Below are 20,152 nucleotides of genomic sequence, written 5' to 3'. Positions count from 1 at the left end.
AAAGAGCAGGCTCTTTTGGTGGTCCTGGTGAGAGGATCAGTAGCTTGGATTAAGTTTGTAGTGCTAGTTTAAGTGGAAAGGAGTCATATTTGAAATATATTTGGGAAATAAATCACCAGGACTTGGTGATAGATGGGGGTATAGCAGCTGAGATACATGGAGTTGTCAGAGATGACATTGAGTTTGTGCTTCTGAATGGTAAATGCTGGCATTTGCTAGAAGAGGATGATGTTTTTTCATAGATTCTGACTTTATCTTTGTATACAATAAGTAGAATTATTCTGAGACATTCAAAGGGAGCTATTATGTAGTAGGCAGTGGATATAAAGTTTAGATTTCAGAGACAGAGATCAAAGGTAAAGATGTAAATTTGTTGTGAGACATTTTTGTGTACATGATTGGGTGTGGATGAGATCATTTTGACAGAGAGTATAGTGGAGAAGATTAATATTCTGAGACTGAACCTTAAAACTGCTGAGATTTCATAGTTGAGTAAGAAGTTAAGATTGAAAACCAACAAAAGAAGTGTAGCCAGAGAAGCAGGAGAAAAAACAGGACATTACAGTGTCGCGGGAGCAAGGGAAAAGAGTGCTTCAAGAAGAAAAGAAGTGGTCAGCAGTGCTGAAAGGTTAGGTGAGGTGAAACCTGAAAAGTCACCTTTGGTCTTAGCAAAATAACTGTCACTAATGACCTTAGCAGGAGCTGCTTTCGCGGAGTGGTGGGGCCACACTCCAGTTAAAAGAGAGCTAAAGAGTGAGTTAGAGGTCAGGAAGTAGAGGGCGTTAGTACAGGTGATACTGCGAAGGCTGGCCAGGAAGAAGGCAGGAGAGATCCAGTGAGGGGCTTGTTTTGTTTTTAAATGGTAGACTTGAACGTATTTCAATAGGATATCCAGTGGGATGTGTTATACCCAAGAATTTATGATTCTAAAAAAAACAAAAAATTAATTGATCACCTTTGGAGGATCCTAGAATGAATCCTAATGATATTTAAAATAAAAATATCATTAGTCACTTTGGAGGATGAAAACTGAAAAAGAGAAAGATCCAAGCAGGTATCCTATCTTTTCAAATAGGTAACAGGGGGAAGTTTCTCTTTATAGAAATGTTCCAGCTAATAAACAAAGCAGGAATAAGAATTAGAGTATCATCCTTTTTGCAACCCCGATGTGATAACAGATTTAAGTAATAATCAGAAATGGCTGCTAATGTCACCAAAGAACAGACAATCAGACATTAGGTAAAAGTTTGTGACAACTTATGATGTCTTCTGGCCCAAAAAAATCAAACCGAATAGTCGGGCGCAGTGGCTCAGGCTTGTAATCCCAGCACTTTGGGAGGCCAAGGCGAGTGGATCATCTGAGGTTAGGAGTTCAAGACCAGCCTGGCCAATCATGGCCAACATAGTGAAACCCGTCTCTACTAAAAATGTAAAAAATAGCCAGGTGTGGTGGTTAGCACCTGTAATCCCAGCTACTCCAGAGTCTGAGGCAGGAGAATTGCTTGAACCAGGGAGATGGAGGTTGCAGTGAGCCAAGATCACGCCACTACACTCTAGCCTAGGCAACAGAGGGAGACTGTATCTTAAAAAAAAAAAAAAAAATCAAACTGAAACTGTTCAGACCTCTAGATCTAGATATCAATTTACAAGAGAAAAAGAGAATAGAGGAACATGTTGAACACCACCATGGGGATACTGTCAGCAAAATCTAGACTGTGGGAAACTGTAGGACAAATGGCTGGTGTTTTTTTTAACAAATAAATAGCAATGACAAAAAAAAAAATAGTTGGGGAGACAGGGAAGAGAACCTGCATATTAAAAGAGAGTTAAAGACCAGTCACCCAGTTCCAACATACAGATCTTAATTCAGTCCTGACTCAAACACATAAACCTTTGTTTCAAAGCACTAGTGAAACATTTAAAAATTTTTGAGCACTGACTAGATATCTAATGATACTGAAGAATTACTTTAAATGTTTAAGTGAGATAAATAGTGCAATGCAATGGTTATGATTTAATAGAAAAATCCTTACTTTAGTGATACATGCTAAAATGTTTACATGTTACATGATCTGGTACCCAATATTTACATCACAGTAATCAAGGATGGATAGGGAAATTTGGTAGGATAGAGATGAAATGAGACTGGCCATAATTGATAATTGTTTGAGTTTGATAATGGCTACATTGGAGTTGCATTATGCATTTTTCTTTGTTGTACATCTTTGGATTTTTTATAAGTTTTTCGTTGTTGTTGTTCTAAAGTTCATGGGATTTAGCCATTTGAGAAAGAGACAAGATCTTCGTGTAGGATAGGCATTGTTTGAAACTGTGGGTATGAAATCAGTGCATTGAATTGCAATTAGAATTTTGGGGCAATACTTCCTAGATTGTGCTTTGTGTACCACATCATAGCATATCAGGATGCAACCAATATCCAGTTGACCCAAATAAGCTTTTTTAAAAAAAAAAAAATGCAGTAGAATGGAGTAGAAGAAAAGATATCAAAATCATTAATTTATAGCATGTGGCATAGAGGTGGAGTTATGCAATAAGAAGGCCATTACATTTTCATGTCATCAGTAATGATATAAAAATTATAATGGTATTAGGAGATGTTAACATTGGCCCAATAATGAGATTTAAACTCTGTTGTGCTAAAAACATATATATATTTTGAGATGGAGTTTTGCTCCTGTCGCCCAAGCTGGAGTGCAATGTCATGATCCCAGCTCACTGCAACCTCTGCCACCTGGATTCAAGCTATTCTTCTGCCTCAACCTCCTGAGTAGCTGGGATTACAGGCACCCACCACCATGCCCAGCTAATTTTTGTATTTTTAGTAGAGATAGGGTTTCGCCATGTTGGCCAGGCTGGTTTTGAACTCCTGACCTCAGGTGATCTGCCCGCCTTGGCCTCCCAAAGCACTGGAATTTCAGGTGTGAGCCACCGCACCCCGCCAAAAACATGTTTTTATTAAAACCTTAGTGCGCTATAATTTTATGCTAGACATTAGGGATACAAACCTGAATAAGATAATTTACCTGTCTTTAAGGAGCTCAAGTGCAGTAAGGGAGATGGAGAAGCAAATCTTTACAATTTGGTAAGACCATGCAATACTAGAGAAGTGTGTGTGTGTATGTGTTTATTTGCTTGCTCATTCATTCATTCATGCTTATCCTGCCATCTTCCAGAAAGGGGTGAGGCAGCTTGCAGAAAATTCAAACTAGCATAAGTGAATAAATAAGGATGAGGGCTTAAAATGGAGCCACGACTGAGGCTTAAAACATCAATGCCTAACACTGCTGTGGATAAGCCATAAATCTGGTTCAGAGGTTTCCACAAAGCTAAATTTGTTCAGTTAAATAGTTCACAGGGCCCAGAAAACCAAATGAATTAATTAGTTAAGAAGAGAACTTAAAACAAATTTTTATTGTGTTTGACAGCAATCTTTTAGTAATAAAATCAGCTAGAAGAATATATTGGGTAGTATCACATAGACCAGGTTTTACTGGGTCCCGTTGGTTAGAGTTTAGGAAACAAATGTTCGATTATGTTATTCTTGGATCACAGGCTCCACTGAGACAGAAATGGTGCTTGTTCTGCATACCTTTGATCCCCTATTCCTAGTACTAAGTAGATGTGCAGTAAATGTTTGTTTAAAAACTGACAATAAAAAATTGTAATATAAATAAGATGTGTTGACATAACTCTGTTTCTTAGTCCAGATTTCTGGAATCTGACTGAAACATCCCCTTGTGATTCAAGCACCATCTAAAATAGTATATTGGAGCTTCACTAAGTTTTGCCACGGGACTCAAAAAGTCATCAAATTTCTATGTAAGGTTCAGTCTTACAAAGAAAACACAAGTTTAGGTATGTGGCAGAGTAAGTTATTAATACACAGGGAAAGAGCAAAAGTTCCAGTGTCATGGAGGTGGAGACTAATCATGGAGATTAGTCTGTCCTGACAACACTCTGTGTACCAGTGCACCTTTGTGATGCTGAGTAAGAGGAGATTGGTACTTCATGAAGGTCCAGGTTAAGCTTAGTTGCTCAGTCTGGACTCTGGTCCCTAAAGTGGGAAGTCTCAGGAAAATCTGAGTATCAGACCATGCCAGCAATTCAACTCTCTTAACCTGCTTCTTTCTCTGTAAGATGGGATAATCATGATACTTATATTCCAGGGCGTTGTTGTGTAGTTTAAATAATGCATATGAAACAATCTAGTATCTGACATATAATAGTTCCTCAGGAATATTAGTTATAATTTTAAGTCCCATCTCTATGACACTTACTCTGACCATTTCATTCCACAATGGTGTATTTATGGTAAACTCCTAATGCCCTATTTATTTGGACTCTGAGTTATTTCAGTATCTATCTTAGTTCATAACTGGTTATCCCATGCCATCATGCTATTGTTCACTATTTGAGGGAAAGAACTCTACTCCATTGTGTATCCCCGTCCCACTCAGGATGGCAGTAAGTATAGCTATTAATATAAATTAAAATCAATCAGAAATGAAATTATTTTCACATTTATATTACATTGTTTTCACTTCATCCTGGAAGTTTTCATTAGTCTGAAACATACCCAGAGATACTGATCCCATATTTCAAAATTGACCACAACTTTAAAGCATTAATTAATTAATAAAGAATTACATGTGCCAGTTTAAAAAGAAATATGCAGATTATGGAGATTTAAATACTGAAATATGGGACATATTCCTGTGCTCCGCCATTCGAGTAGCTGTTAGTTTATCAACCTTCAGGTCATGTTTATAGAAGCAGTCTGCCATAGGCCCTGTGTCCCTGCGTATTCTTACTGAGTCTATCAAGAAAGCCCTGATTGCTTTTTACATGGGCCATTTGTTTGTCAGGGTTGTGCTTGCAGCAGACAACCTGGAGGGATAAGTTAATTCCCCCCTTAAAGAGGAAGCTTGCTTCCCTTGTTGTATGTACAGCATCCATGGTACGTCATCCTCACAGGACTTGGGGGCTAATGCAAACCAACATGAGTAATAAAGTCTTTTGTCTCTGACTCAGTGGCCTTGTATCTTCTGCTGGCATCTATGAAACCAGTGGTATTAGGGTAACTTGTTAGCTTTTAAGTAGAGTAAAATCCTAGACTTTACACAGTTTTTAATAGGTCAATAGGATTCTCAGATCTCTTGCTAATATTAATTACCTGCAAAATGTGAGTAAACCAGCTGTGTATGGGAAAGAATGGGGGCTTTAGATCTAGAAAACTCAAGATTCTGTACAAGTTCTTCAGCATCCTGGCCATGTGCAAGTTACTTCATCCTTCTAGAACCCTGAGAGAAGTACTGTGCCATAGTCAAAAGAATCAGACATGTTATATATACTTGAGTACAAATCTTGCTTTTCCCTTTTACAACTCTGTGACCTTTTTCGAATTACTACTTCTCAATGTCTCTGTTCTTTTCCTGTAAAATGGAGATGATACTACTTACCCTCATATATTATTGTGGGAATTAAATAAAGTACATGAAAATGCCAGACACATAGTAGGTACCTACAAAATTTTAGTTTTTTTTTTCTTCCAGATTCTATGCCATTAGTATTTTAGATTTAAAAGTCTGTCTTCATATATGTATGAGTATAATACTCAGTTTTCTAAACTTAGCATCAGTTTTTGCATCTATAAAACAAAAAGTTCGATAATACTGACTTCACAAGGTTGATTTGAGATGTTTTAAAAGGATGTGAAATCACTATGAAATGCTCCTCTTAGTTATTCTCTTTGAAAGAAATTGACCAAATCTAATCTCCCTGATACTTTCCCTCTTGGAGTGCTGTGGCCGTAATCAAATTGAGAATCCAGGAACCTAGAGGTATTGGGGGAACCCCCACCCCCGATATTCAATGTGGGTTCTTTTCTATTTCCCTAAGCATTGGCTGGTCTGAGAAATAAAGAGAAAGAGTACAAAAGAGAGAAATTTTAAAGCTGGGTGTCCGGGGGAGACATCACATGCCGGCAGGTTCTTTGATGCTCCGTGAGCCGTAAAACCAGCAAGTTTTTATCAGCAATTTTCAAAAGGGGAGGGAGTGCACAAATAGGATGTGGGTCACAGAGATCACATGCTTCACAAGGTAATAAAATATCACAAAGCAAATGGAGGCAGGGCGAGACCACAGGACGGGGCGAAATTAAAATTGCTAGTGAAGTTTCGGGCACGCATTGTCATTGATAACATCTTCTCAGGAGACAGGGTTTGAGAGCAGACAACCTGTCTGACCAAAATTTATTAGGTGGGAATTTCCTTATCCTAATAAGCCTGGGAGTGCTACAGGAGACCGGGGCTTATTTCATCCCTTTGGCTTCGACCGTAAAAGACAGCCATCCTTAAAGGGGCCATTTCAGAGGCCTACCCTCAGGGGCCATTCTCTTTCTCAGGGATGTTCGTTGCTGAGAAAAAGAATTTAGCGATATTTCTCCCATTTACTTTTGAAAGAAGAGAAATATGTTTCTGTTCCTCCCGACTCACTGGCAGTCAGAGTTTAAGGTTATCTGTCTTGTTTCTGAACATTGCTGTTATCCTGTTCTTTTTTCAAGGTGCCCAGATTTCATATTGTTCAAGCACACATGCTCTACAAACAATTTGTACAGTTAACGCAATCATCACAGGGTCCTGAGGCAACATACATCCTCCTCAGCTTACGAAGATGATGGGATTAAGATATTAAAGTAAAGACAGGCCTAGGAAATCACAAGGGTATTGACTGGGGAAGTGATAAGTGTTAATGAAATCTTCACAATTTATGTTCTGAGATTGCAGTAAAGACAGGCATAAGAAATTATAAAAGTATTAATTTAAGGCACTAATAAATGTCCATGAAATCTTCACAATTTATGTTCTTCTGCCGCATCTTCAGCCGGTCCCTCCGTTTGGGGTCCCTGACTTCCCACAACATAGAGGCACCACCCACACAGAATGGGATGATGGCAGTGCCTTTCCTCCTGTTCCTCAGGAAGTGGCTGGCTTGGAAGGTGGTCGCATGGAAGATGCACATCCTCCTCCATGCTGAGACATGCCTTTATCTCATGACCCAGGAATAGCCTCAAGGAACTGGCCCAATTGCCAATCACTGTGTGAAAGAACAAATAAGCTTTAAACCTCGTCAGCACCACATTTGTTGTTTCAGCATAGTAGGATTCATTCTCAATTAACTCCATCAAACATACCAGTTTTTTAGCTACTTTGGGATATATTTTGCAGTGACTTGGTCCTGGTGGGTAGTGTTATTTGGAAAGATATGCTTGTTACAATATGTGAAAAAGAGCCAGTTACAAAGCCTGGCATTCATTTCACTTTTGTATGAGTAATTGTATGTATAAATATATGCAGAGAAAACCATCTAGATGGAAGGCTTATTCCAAAATACCATGGGGGATATGGCTTTATGGTGATTTTTCTTTTCTTGTGTAAATTTTTTAATTTCTGAAATAAATGTGTAAAAAAAAGTAAAACTCTTCACCCTCACAAATTACCAGTATTGGTCAAAATGAGATGTTTTATAGGAAGCTGGTGAAATGCTTACATGGTCACTGTCTGGCAACTCTTTTTCTGGGGCAAATATCTCTGTCCTACCCAGGGACATGGAATTTGGGGTTTTAAGCTTTAGACCATCCTGGGCACTTCAATATATCAGACCTTACACAAAGTTTTTCCCAGACTATAAGTAACCCTAGTTCTTATTCCTTTAGGAGTTGATGGCATTCTGTCTGGGAGAGAATACAAGATTCAGAGATTTATGGATTTAATTTTCATAATAAAACACTGCTCATATGGCACTCTTACACTTTTTTTGTGTGTGTGTGTCTTTTTTTTGTTGTTGTTCCTTTTTGTGGAGAACAGGGTCTCGCTATATTGCCTAGGCAGGTCTCAAACTCCTGGGCTCAAGCTATCTTCCCACCTCTGCCTCCCTTAGAGCTGGGATTACAGGCATGAGCCACCACGCCCAGCTCATATGGCACTCTTAACCCTCAGTGCACATTCAATTTTTTTTTTTTTCCACGGAGCTTTAAAAAAAATATTGATGCCTGAACCCTACCTCCAGAAATCTTAAGTCAGACTGGGGCAGTGTCTGAAAGTCACATTTTTAAAGTGTCCCAGATGATTTTTAAAGTGAAGCCAAGATGTGGAAGCACTTCCCCAAGCCCTTGCTGGAGAAATCGTGTGTTGAATTATAAAAATAATATATGCTTATTATGAAATGTAACAGTGTACTAGGGTATGAAGTGAAACAAAAACACCCCCATTCTCCCCAGGTCTACCATGTTTCTTTAGGTAACATTTCACAAGTCTACAAGTATACATCTTTCTTTTCTAAAATGGTATCGTACTAAGCATTGCTATTGTATAACTTGCTTTTGTTTCCTAATATGTGGGAGACATATTTCTCTATCAGTTTATACAGATTAATCTTGCTCTTTTTAATGACTGCAATGTATCTGGAGTACAGATACTCCTTGATTTCTTTAACCTCTGAGAGTTCCGCCTGGGACAGGCTGCCCTTTAGTATATGGGACATGTTCCCTATCCATTCCCCTGTGCTCCGCTACCTTCCTGTTGTTACCACTGGAAAGGAATCTATATGGACTACATTAAATTTTATCCTTAGGATATAATTATATCCCATTAAATTATATCCCTAGGATGTAGTTTAATATTATGCCCTTGTAGCTTGCGTTTATTTTTTAAGAAATAATTCAGACATATAGTAATCCTCCATGCACCTTCCACCCTACTAAAGAAATAAAACACTAGAATGCAATCGAACCTCTAATCCTCACTAATCCCATTGCCCTCTACCCTATCCATAGTAAGTAACTGGTTGTCCTTGACTTTGGTATCCATCCCATGCCTCTCTCTACATTTTTACTCATTGATGTTTTTTGAAACAATGCATGGAAGTATTTGGTATGCTTTTAAACTTTATACACAGTGTATCACACTATATTCTTCTGTAAGTGGCTTTTCCCCCCTCAGTGTTATATAGTTACAAAATTCATCCATATGGGTACATATACTTTGAGTTCATTAGTTTTTCCATTAATTATGAATTATGATGGTCTATTTTATGAATATATTACTCTTCACTCATTTTTCTTGATATGATGCCAATTTTTTGCAAATATAAACAGTCATATTTGTGACTTGTCTCATACTCCTAGTGCACACAAGGGAGTTTTTCTCAATCTAGGAGTGGAATTGTTGGATTGTAAGGAACATGTGTCTTTCATGTTCTCCAAGGAGGCTGTATCAGCTTAGAATCCCACTACCAGTGCTTAAAAGTTTGTTCTATGCTTAAAATAGATTAGAATGAGAAATACTCATTTGATGATATTTCTATATATTCTCCAAAATTGCTCATAAGAACATTTTCATTTTTATTAATGTCCTTTACATGAAGTGCCATCTGGTAAATTATTTTTTTGTTAATGCTAGGAACATTTTTTCTCTCCATGTGCATACTGTGCCTGTTTACAAAAAGATTTGAAGCAATTTATTGGCCTTTTCTGACAAACTGCCAGACTTCCTGCTATCAGCCAGTGGCTGCTTCCTCTTTAATTCCTTTTTGTCTTGGCTGCCAAGACAGCAAGAGCTAAACTCAAGGCTCAGGTGTGAAAACAAATTTGGTTTAGTTTTCCCCTTCGCTTCTTATATGGGAGTATTTCTCTAGCGTCATTCTTAGAACAGCTGCATCAGAATCTTGGGGATGCTAGTTAAAAATGCTACTTACTAAGCCCTTTCACACATCTTTTTTTTTTTTTTTTTTGGAATCTCCAAGGTGGTACGCAAGAATTAGCATTTTAAAAGCTCATGCTAAGCTCAAATGTAAGAATCTACGGTATGGCTTGTAATCTTAGTTTCATGTAATTCTTTCATTAGAATATGTTGTTCTAAATCACTTCAAATACTTTTTGTACTCAATGGAAAAAATATTAAAATCTAGCAGAATGAGATATTTGCATAAGATTTAGCTCCAAGCTTTGTCTGTAAATTGATTCTGTTATCAATTTGCCATTTAGAACACTAGGTTTAAATCTGTGGATTCCATAAATATTCATTGAGTGCCCACTATGTGCTATACAGTGTGCTAGAAGAAAAAGTAGTAAATAGATGAAGAGCTATAAACAGACAGGAGGTTAGGAATTTTTTTTTTTTTTTTTTTTTTTTGAGACAGAGTTTCACTCTTGTTGCCCAGGCTGGAGTGCAGTGGCATAATCTTGACTCACTGCAACCTCTGCCTCCTGGGTTCAAGCGATTCTCCTGCTTCAGCCTCCCAAGTAATTGGTATTACAGGCATGTGCCACCACACCCAGCTAATTTTTGTATTTTTAGTAGAGATGGGGTTGCACCATGTTGGTCAGGCTGGTCTCGAACTCCTAACCTCAGGTAATCCACCTGCCTCGGCCTCCAAAAGTGCTAGGATCACAGGCGTGAGCCACTGCACCCAGGCTCCAGAATGTTTTATCTGAATACTCTAACCTCACATGAATCTTTTCCTGAATAAGAAACAGGTTTTTTTTTAAAGTAGAGTTTTGGCAAACACATACATTTGCCTCTAATGGATATATCTGTGCATTATGATATGTGTACTCATCAATGAAATATTTCTAGACCCGTATTTCCAAGGATCATTAACATCCTTGAATGCATCACTGAGATAAGATGTTTATTATCTTGATGAATATGAACTTAAATCTCATCTAGCCTTTTAGACTCAGTAATTAAGTTTTAGAAAAGCAATGAATTATTAAGTCTCATTAGAAAACAGTTTGAATAAAGCAAAACAATTGGCCTCTTCTCTCAGCATAATTTATTTCTATTAAACATTAGTGATTAATGTTGGTGAAAAGGGGTATTTACTCCAAGTGGCCCATAGTTAACAATTTTCATGCCATGCTACTTACATAAACTCCCTCTTCTGACACCCAGCTTCAGAGAATGCTGTGTATTCAGAGTGGCATGAGTGTGTTTATCTTGAAAGAGAATTGGAAGGTAATAGACATTCAAGTACTTAGTAATTGATTTGTTTGCCCAAGTTAGTGTAATTCAGAAAATATTTATTGAGCACCTACTGTGGAGTATTTGTACTCTATACAAAATATATTCTTTATGAACAGAAAGAAAACATCTTGAATCAGTCCACACCTTCTAATTAGTTGTAAATAGCCGTACTAAAATCCACATGATAAGTGAGCACTAAATGAGTAAGTTGTTATGATTTTATTGGCGTTAGAAATGTTGTCTTATGAATGTCTCTGTGCTTTCTTTAGCTCTTGTAGCTGTGTCTAGCAAACACTAGTTATCTTATTTTATCTTTTTCATGGGAGATGGTTTTATGAATTTAATGTTTGTTCCTTAATGAGCTCCCTCAAAGTCACCTGAAAGTTTGATTTGATTTGGTTTTAAATGCAAATCCCAGACAAATCTCCTGATTGAAGATCCCCTGGAGATAGATACTGTTGTAGTAGGTATGATGAAGGAGACCTTTAGACACTATTTTTTTTAAAAAAATACTTTAATTTTTTAGAGCAGTTTTGGGCTTACACCAAAACTGAGAGGAAGGTATAGAGAGTGCCCATCTACCCCTGCCACTGCCCCTGCACAGCCTCCCCTATTTTCAACATCCCCTGCCAGAGTGCTCCCTTTCTTACAATTGATGAACCTACATTGACACATCATTACCACCCAAAGTCCACAGTTTACATGAGGGCTCATTGGGTAATTTATAAACAAAGTAAATTTATTACAGTTCTGTAGACTGGGAAGTCAAGGTCGAGGAGCTACAGCTGGTATGGGCCTTCTTAACTCCATCATAAAATGTCAGAAGGCATCACATGGCAAGGGGGCTTACTAGAAAAAAACCAAACTGTCTTTTACAACAGACCCACTCTAATGAAAGTAACCTACTCCCATGATAGCCCATTAATTCGTTACCCCTTAATCCATTAATCCCCAAATGGATTAATCCATTCCTAAGGGCAGAGCCCTGATGACCCAATTACCTCTCAAAGGTCCCACTTCTTAATACTGTTACATTGGGAATTCAATTTCAATGTGAGTTTTAGAGGGGACAGACATTCAAACCATTCTGCCCCTGGCCCCCCAAAATTCTATGTACTTTTTGTATACAAATACATTCATTCCATCTTTATAGCCCCAAAGTCTAGAGTCTCATCTGAATCAGATGTGAGTAATGCTCAAGGGACAATTCATCTTGAGGTAAATTTCTTACAGCTGTGAGCCTATGAAATGACCATGTTATCTACTTCCAAAATAAATGGTGGGACAGGTGTAAGACATTCTCATTTCATAAGGGAGAGATAGACAAGAAGAAAGGGGTAACAGGTCCCAAGTAAGTCCAACACCCAAAGGAAAAACTAAGCCTTGAGACTTAGTTTATCTTCCCTGGTTCCATGTCTTGCTTCCTAGATACACTGGTTGTGGGGATTGGATCCCAGGGCCTCAGACAGCCCCACCACCTAGGCTTTCCTGGGCTCTCCCAGGCTTCAGTTCTCACAAATAAGAGTCAAGTGCCTGCAGCTTTCACAGGCTGAAGCTAAATGCTGGCGGTTCTACAGTTCTGAGATCTCAGCAGGGTTCTGTTCTCACTGCACTAGGCATTACCCCACTTGGGTCTGTTTCTCCTGGCTCTGGCTCTGACCCCACATTTTCACCTGGCATTAATCCACGAATGGATTAATTCATTTATGAGGGCAGAGCCCTTATCACCCAATCACCTCTTAAATGCCTCACTTCTTAATACTCTTACATTGGAGATTAAGTTTCAACATGAGTTTCAGAAGGGGCAAAATTTGAACCAAAGCACTGTTTATTTTCTTTTCCTGTCTTATTGCATTAACTAGTACTTCCACTACAGTGTTGAAAAGGAGTGGTAAGAGGTGACAGCTTCCCATTTTGGCTGATCCTGGTTGGGAAGGCTTCAAGTTTCTCACCATTAAGTATGATGTTAGCTATAGGTTTTTATGTGAATATTCCTTATCAATTTGAGGAAGTTCTCCTCTATTCTTAATTTACTGAGAGTTTTTATCATGAATGGGTGTTGGATTTTGTCAAATGCTTTCTGTGCATCTGTTGATATGACCATGTGATTTTTCTTCTTTAGCCAGTTGATGTGATGGATTATGTTAACTGGTGATCAAATGTTGACCCAATCTTGCACACTTAGGATGAATCCTACTTGGTTGTGGTCTGTTTTTCTTTTTATACATTGTTGGATTCATTTTGCTAATATTTTATTTAGGATTTTTGCATCTATGTTTATGAGAGATATTGGCCTGTAGTGTTTCTTATAATGCCTTTGTCTGGTTTTGGTATTAAGGTAATGCTGGCCTTATAGAATGTGTTAGGAAGTATTCCCTCTGTTTCTATTCTCTGAAAGAGATTGTAGAGAATTGGTTTAATTTCTTCCTTAAATATTTGATAGTATTCACCAGTGAAGCCATTTGTGCCTGGTGTTTTCTGTTTTAGAAGGTTAGTAATTATTGATTCAATTTCTTTAATAGATACAGGCCTATTCAGATTGTCCCTTTCTTTTTGTGTGAGTTCTGACAGATTGTATCTTTCAAGGATCAGTCTGTTTCATCTAGGATATGACATTTGTGGCCATAATACTGTTTACAGTATTCCTTTATTATCTTTTTAATGCCCATGAGATCTGTGGTGATGTCTCCCCTTTTATTTTTAATATTAGTAATTTGTATCCTTTCTCTTTTTCTATTAGCCAAGCTAGAAATTATCAATTTTCTTGATCTTTTCAAAGAATTAGCTGTTGGTATTGTTGATTTTTCTCTATGAATTTTCTGTTTGCAATTTCATTGATTTCTGCTGTAATCTCCTCATTTATTGTCTTCTGCTTACTTCTGATTTAATTTACTTTCCTGTTTCTGGTTTGCCCTGGAACTCTTATTTTTAAGAATCTCTACGAGTGACTCTGATGCACAAATTTAGGAGACATTGTTTCCATTTTAATTTCTTACATTTTATAGGAAGAAAAACTGAGGATCAGAGAGATTTTGTCTTACATGAGGTTATAATGTGTGCAGTTATAAGAATGCATCCTCTGGTTATATTGGCTTCCCCTGTATTCATCTTATTAATTTATCTGATTAATCTTATCCATGATGACGGATTAATCTTATCTTCCTTTGACAACCTTAATTATGTGTAGTTTCCCTAGCTAAGGTTAAGGTTGAGTGAAAGCATTTGCTCTGTTAATTATTTTTCTTTGCATTTCTTGGTACTTTCCCACAGAGTGTACTACTAGCTATGTTACAGGATGAGTTGCCCAATCAGCACAGTGTGGATTTTCTTTGGAGGAAAATACCTGTGTCCTTCATAAGTGTCCTACACATGCTTTATAGATAGGTCCAGTGAACACTGTCATGTGAGCCAGTAGAAATTTAGAATTTTTCTGGATTGTTCTCCTGATTCTCATCAGTGTTTCCATGGAAATTGAAAGATTACTACAGTGGTTTTTGCTTGATTATATGTGCAGTTTAGTATTACAACTTTTATAAATAAACTTTAAATACTGTAGTGTGATCTTGTCGCAACCATTAGAAAGAAGGATTATATTAGAGGAACTTTTTGTCTATTATAATACAGATGCTTCTCAAGTTAAAATGGGACTGTGCCCTGATAAACCCATCATAAGTCAGAAACATCATAAATCAAAAATTCACTTAATACTTAAGTAAGCTCGTTATAAAATTTAAAAATAATAAGTCAGGGATTGTCTTTAATTTTATTCATGCCAATAAATGTTTTTCATATTGCTAGAAGAAGGCTAGTCATTTCTGCCTTGTCTTAACAGAATGATACAATATAATTCTTAAATATATCATTTGTGATTTTTAAAAATAACTTTTGTTTTTCTAATTACACAAGTAATGCATGTTCATTATGCAAAATTTTAAACTCAAAAGAAAAATTTTTAAATCACTTGTAATTCCACCACCTGGAGATCATTGTTGTTTAGGTAGATGGCCTTCCAGGATTTTTTTAAATGCACACATGTAGTGGTAAATCATTTGTAATTGCATTCCATTTCTAAGTTAATGTTTATGTTTAATTAAATACAAGACAAATTTACTAATTCATGCTTTTTATGCCTTTTAAATACCATATGTTGCCTACATATCTTTCAGTAATTGGTATTCTCTTAGTCTTTACTCTACTTGGACTTTAGTTTTTTGGGCTGTTTTTCTTCCTTATACTATCCTTCTTAAAAGTTACTTTGTTAGGAAATTAGTTATCTTTTGTAAAATGTATGTAATATACAAACACACACACACACACACACACACACACAAAAGAAGCTTCAACTTAGACATCCATTTTGGACAGAGTTCTGCAAAGTTTTAAACAACCTGAAGTGAATGGGAACATCTTCAGTTTCAGAAAGCACACAAAGTAAACTATCACTGAAAACCCTCCCATACAAAGCACTTAGAGGATAAATCTATATTCCACTTATATGAGATACCTAGAATAAGCACATTCATAGAGACAGAAAATAGAATAGAGGTTTTCCAGGATGGGGAAAGGGAAGAGTAAAGAGTTACTTTTAATGGATACAGAGTTTCTGTTTCTGTTTCTGATGAAAAAGTTCTGCAAATGGAGGCCCAACATGGTGGCTCATGCCGTAATCTCAGCACTTTGGGAGGCCGAAGTGGGCAGATAACCTGAGGTCAGGAGTTAAAGACCAGCCTGGCCAACATGGCGAAACTCCGTCTCTAGTAAAAATACAAAAATTATACAGGGTGGTGGTGCATGCCTGCAATCCCAGCTACTCAGGAGGCTGAGGCAGGAGACTGCCTTGAGCCTGGGAGGCAGAGGTTGCAGTGAGCTGAGATTGTCCCACTGCACTCCAGCCTGGGCAACAGAATGAGACTCCATCTCAAAAAAGAAAAATTCTGCAAATGGAAAGTAGTGATGGCTACACAACATTGTGGATGTTAATACTACTGAACTGTGTATCTAAGAAATACTAAAATGGTAAATTTTATTTCATATATATATATCATAAGTTTTAAAAGCACTTGAAGTATGTCCAATAATCCTATTGTAACAGGAATAATCATTGCCTCTTTTTAATTTTTAATACAAATTTTAATACAATTTTAATATTTAAGCTCTAGTTATCATTCAATATGAAAAGTCCTCTTTTCCTAATTGAAGTATTTCTCCCTTATACTAGCATTTTTCTTGCAAAAGGCCCAGAGATTGTGATTTGAAGAGACAGAAGCCCACTCTGTTTGCCTGAGAGACATCGAGAATATTATCACAAAATATTAAGATCTCATAAAAACAAACTCTTTTTCAAAATTTCAATGAAAGTGTTTTTGATTTTAGAAACTGACTCAAAAAAGTAATAATTTCTTTTCTCCATTAATGCTTTATTAAGCTTTGTTGACCTAAATAAGGGTTATAGGCGAGGAGGGGAGTAGAGGGATTAGAAAGATTAGTCAGCTGCCACTCCTAAAAATATCAGAGTGATTTTTTTTCCCCTTAATCACATAACTGTAACCTTCTGTCTACTCAGAGCAAACTAACTCTAAGATGAAACCTAAAGAATGGATTTTTCATTTTTTACTACATTTGACTGTAAATACAGACAGCATGATAATAACATATGCTGTGGAATTCCCTAAATCTCTAACATATTTTAATATCTGAAAATTTTAAGGATCATTGTTTAGTATAGTGTGTCTTATAAATGATTGTTGATTTAATAAAAATCTATAAACTTTATTGTTTTTTCTTTTTCTTTTTTTTTTTTTTTTTTTTTGAGACGGAGTCTCACTCTGTTGCCAGGCTGGAGTATGGTGGTGCCATCTCGGCTCACTGCAACCTCCACCTCCCTGGTTCAAGTGAGTCTCCTGCCTCAGCCTCCTGAGTAGCTGGGACTACAGGAGTGTGCCACCATGCCCAGCTAATTTTTGTATTTTTAGTAGAGATGGGGTTTCACCATGTTGGCCAGGATGGTCTCGATCTCTTGACCTCATGATCCGCCTGCATCAGCCTCCCAGAGTGCTGGGATTATAGGCGTGAGCCCCCGCGCCTGGCCAAACTTTGTTGTTAATATATATCTTACCTTGCTTGTAGAACATTTTAGGCGTGAGCCACCACGCCCAGCCAAACTTTATTGTTAATGTATGTCTTATCTGGCTTCTAAAACTGATTTTAGGCATGAGCCACCGCGCCCGGCCATCTTAGGCACTTTATTGAGATATTTACAACATAGCAGAATAATAAGAGACGAGAATGGTATCCAAAGACTCTGGATCAGGGAGAAAATAAGAATTGAATTATGAGATAAAGCCAGGTATCTATTTGTTATTATAAGATGTTATTCAGTTGTTTTCTAGTAATCAAACTAGAATAAATAAACTATACATTTCTTAAAGGAAATTAACAGAAAATACGTTTATCAATAAACAGTTCCCACAATTATAAATGCATACGTCCCCAGTAGCCTTGATGACTGGTTCATGAGCCAGTATTTATTCAGTGTGTACAGGGCAGCATTGCTGCTTCCATTGCTGCTACATCCATACCATCAGGTGCTATGGAAAAATAGAATTGTAATAGAAAATGTGTTGGCTCCTAATGCAATGTGAGCGCTCCTTCAAACTGCCCTCCAGGGGTGCAAGTCCCACAGAGCCACTTCTGAATAAGAGGCGTAATAGTGCTGGGTTCTTAACCAGAGTGAACATCATTCATTGTATCTAATCTGCAAAGTGAATTTTCTTATAAAATATTAAATTGTTTTTAATTAAAAATATATTTTAAATATTAAAAAAAGTTCTAGAAATGAACAGTAGTGATGGCTACACAACCTTGTGGATGTTAATACCACTGAACTATGTACCTAAGAAATGCTAAAATGGTAAATTTTATGTTATATATATTTATCATAATTTTTAAAAGCACTTGAAGTATGTCAAAGAATCCTATTGTAATAGAAATAATTGTTGCCTCTACTTAACAATTTTAATATTTAAGCTCTAGTTATTACATTTTAAATATAATAAAATATATTTTTATTTTAAATACTTAATACATAAATACTTATATATAAATATAAAATAATAATACTTAAAAATAATGAAGTAAGCATATTATTTGAACAAAGGATTGAACAGCTAAGAAGATATTTTAAAACCTCTGACCTAGTAGTATAGTGAGGACCATTGCCTAATAAAAGTATGTCCAAGATCTCCTGAACACTGGCCTGCCCTCCTTAAGAAGGAAACCCTGTAATACCATGAGGCACGTAGGGGTGACTCAAAAAACTCCACACCAGAAACCAGAAGACGTAAGTATTTGTCTCTTGTCTGCCACAGATTAGCCCTGTCATGTTGGGGAAGTGACTTGACCTCTGAAATGTCTTACCTCATCTGTAAAATAGGAGTATAAAATGATTACTAAAAACTTGTCCAGCACCAAGACCTTTTCAGAATTCTTTCTCTTGCCTCAAAGATGGCAAAGAATGTGCCATCAGACAAGCTCTTCCCTTCTGTCAAAAGAGAAGAACCACTGGAGAAAGAAATGACCAAATTCGATGTAGAGAGCTTAAGCACAGAAAAAAAAAAAAACGTAGGTGAAAGATAAGTAGCTCTGTCTAGAGCAATTGCCTTTTGTTGTTTACAGCTTGTCTAGGTCAGACCATCCCATAGGAAAGGTTTGGTAAGAACAAAGGCGTTTGATAAAAGATGACTGAGAGACTGGGCTTTGATGCAAAGATCATCAGAAGCATCTACAACAAGTGAGTAGTCACCAGTGACAAAATCTCCAAGTGAGGCAGGCTGGAGAATGAGTGATCTGTTAGTCTTGCCAGAGAGGAAGGTATTAGCAAAGGCAGATTGGATAAGCAGAAGGTAAAAAAATAAAAAACAGCAATAGCATTTTTTTTTATATACTCCATTAGCACAGGTTTGGCTTTACCAATATAGGAAAGGCATTTTTACACTAATTAGGTCATTGTGAAAAATAACAATTGGAGTTATTTTTTAAATGCAGTGTTTTTAACTATGAGACCGGGTGTGGTGGCTCACGCCTGTAATCCTAGCACTTTGGGAGCCTGAGACGGGTGGATCACTTGAGGTCAGGAGTTTGAGACCAGCCTGGCCAACAGGGTAAAACCCTGTCTCTACTAAAAATACAATAATTAACTGGGCGTGGTGGCACATTGCCTGGAGGCTGAGGCACGAGAATTACTTGAACCCAGGAAGTGGAGGTTGCAGTTAGCTGAGACTGCACCACTGCACTTCAGCCTGGGTGACAGAGACACTGTGTCTCAAAAAAAAGAAAAAAAGAAAATATTAATACTGTGAAGGTTGTGTGCCAGTCTTTAATGACAACAACCAGTTATATTACTATAATAAGCTTTCCATGAAAACACCAAAAAGTACTTTTTGATACCTTATTAAAAATTAAGATTCTGTCATATTTTTTAGAATTATATACATTATAATTTTGTGTTTTTTAGAATAAGCTCAGCAATAGTGTACAAGGATATCCTAATCTATATGGAAGCACAAAGGAACATATAAATTTAAATCCTTTTGTTCCTTGATCAGTCGGTTCTTTTTATTTTAAACTTTAATTTTGGACATTCACAAAATTATTAACTCTTGAGTGATGTGGGTTGAGTAAGTTGTATTACAGTTCTGGAAACAAATCATTCATTTCAATATATATTGAACGTCTTATGTACAAGACACTCTGCCTAACATTTGAGGGGACTACAAAGGTAAATCAGTGAGGCCTGTTCTCAGAGAACATTGACTTCTAGAAAGATGACAAGAGAAAGCTCTTCTGGTCAGTTCTATGGGAAGGGAATCAGGGACAGCTACACAGAAGCAGCTTAAGGATGATAGGGCTTCCAGTCCATAGAAAGAGAAGGGTGAAGATGATTCCGGATAATGGAACCATGAGAACACACAGAGGGATAAAGGTGTGTGGCATCAGCTCTTTAAATATGCTTTAAAAAAAAAAAAAAAAAGGCCTCTGAATTACAGTTTTCCCTCAGTATCTGCTGGGGACTGGTTTCAGGAGCCTCCAGTATGAAAATCAGGAGATTA

General features: G+C 37.1%; 1 protein-coding gene across 6 annotated transcripts in view; it reads left to right on the top strand.

Annotated features, from left to right (window-relative positions):
* LOC105475067 (mutS homolog 3) overlaps positions 1–20,152 on the top strand; it is a 227,046-nt gene that overhangs the window by 159,222 nt on the left and 47,672 nt on the right. The window contains exon 21 of one of the 6 annotated variants that reach the window (XR_011624888.1): positions 18,720–18,834. The exons of the other annotated variants lie outside the window; for them this stretch is intronic. The gene's annotated coding sequence lies outside the window, so the exon portion shown is untranslated. The remainder of the gene's footprint in view (positions 1–18,719; positions 18,835–20,152) is intronic. 6 annotated transcript variants of the gene reach the window in all.

This window comes from Macaca nemestrina, chromosome 6 (assembly GCF_043159975.1).
Source record: "Macaca nemestrina isolate mMacNem1 chromosome 6, mMacNem.hap1, whole genome shotgun sequence".
In the NCBI taxonomy this organism is placed as follows: Eukaryota; Metazoa; Chordata; class Mammalia; order Primates; family Cercopithecidae; genus Macaca; species Macaca nemestrina.
Note: the sequence above shows the minus strand (reverse complement) of the source record. Positions and strands in the feature narration are given on the sequence as shown.